The sequence below is a fragment of the Orycteropus afer genome, unplaced genomic scaffold, assembly GCF_000298275.1.
Source record: "Orycteropus afer afer isolate SDZICR_OR568_19922 unplaced genomic scaffold, OryAfe1.0 scaffold00282, whole genome shotgun sequence".
NCBI classification, from domain to species: domain Eukaryota; kingdom Metazoa; phylum Chordata; class Mammalia; order Tubulidentata; family Orycteropodidae; genus Orycteropus; species Orycteropus afer.
This window is the reverse complement of record NW_006921869.1, coordinates 131,393-133,075: the sequence shown is the minus strand read 5'-3', so window position 1 is coordinate 133,075 and position 1,683 is coordinate 131,393.

The window sequence follows — 1,683 nt, the reverse complement described above, 5'->3', positions numbered from 1 at the left end:
CAAACAGTGTTTCTTTGCTATTCATAAGGTTTTCCCTGGCCAATTCTTTCAGAAGTGGACGGCCTCTTCCTTCTTCCTAGTCTGTCTCAGTCACAATAGCTACAAAAAAATTATATACTTGGGAATAAATCTTATCAATGACACAAATGACCTGTACAAAGAAAACTACAAAACTTTACTTCAAGAAACCATAAGAGATCTGCATAAACGGAAGAACATACCATGCTTGTGGATAGGAAGATAGAACATTGTAAAAATGTCAGTTCTACTCAAAGCAATCTATACATTCAATGCAATCCTAATCCAGATCCCATCAACATTCTTTAAGGGTATGGGAAAAACAATCACTAATTTTATGTGGAAAGAAAAGAGACCTTAGATAAGCAAAGCATTATTGAAGAAGAAAAACAGAAGGTCTCATACTCCAGGATCTCAAAACCTACTATACAGCCACAGTAGTCAAAACAGCCTGGTATTGGTACAATGACAGACACATAAACCAATGGAATAGAATTGAGAACCCAGAAATAGATCAGCTGCTCTTTGACAAAGGGCTGATATCCATTCAATGGGGAAGAGATAATCTCTTTAACAAATGGTACTGGAAAAACTGGTTATCCATTTGCAGAAAACTGAAACAAGATCCATACCTCACACCATACATAAAAATGAACTCCAGATAGATCAAAGACTTAAATGTGAAACCAAAAACTATAAAGTTCATCAAGGAAAAAATGGGGCAAATTTAGAGGCCATAATATATGGCATAAATAGATTACCAACCATAATCTAAAATGCACAAACAGCAGGAGATAAACTAGATTATTGGGACCTTCTAAAAATTAATTTTTTATGTGCTTCCAAAGATTTCTCCAAAAGAGTAAAAAGAAAACTGTGGTAGTTAAATTTGTATGTCAACTTTGCTGGGCCTGGGTGAGTGGCTGGGCAGCTGGTGGTAGTTATTCCCCATGATGAGACTGGCAATCAGCCCCATGGTGGGATCTACCACAGGCAGCTGACTTTGGGATGTGGTCTGCTTCCTGTATATAAGGAGAAGCCTAGGGAATAGTTTCGAGTTAATGGCATGCTTGAACCCTGCCATGTTGTTGCTCAGCAGCCTGCCATGCTCTGTTGACCTTGGGACTTTCAATGGACTTGAATTAATGGTCTGCCATGTGGTTTGGTAACATCAGGACTGTGTCTTTTTACTTGTCAACCTTGGGCTTGGCAGCCTCAGCAGCCAGCAGCTGTCTGAGTGAAGAAATGCCTCTAGCTTCAGTGGACCCTGAGCAGGAGGCAGAGCTGAAGCCCAAGGTTAAGGGGCTTTCATCCACCCCCTAGAGCCTGGCACTTTGAACTTGAATTTAAAGACTCTAAATTGTAAGAATAAACTCCTGTTTGTTTAAGCAATCCCATTTGTTGTATATTCTTGTCAGAGCAGTACTAGGTAACCAGAACAAGAGCATACAGATTGGAAAAAAATATCCAGCAACAATATATCTGACATGTGACTTATCTCTAAAGTTTATAGAAAACTCTAACACTTCAACAACAAACAGACAATCAAAAAAAAAAAAAAAAAAAAAAAACAAGACAAGACAATACAAATAAAACCCTAGGCTAAAGATTTATTTAACATGGAAAAAAACACATGAAGAAATGTTCACGATCATCAGCCATTAA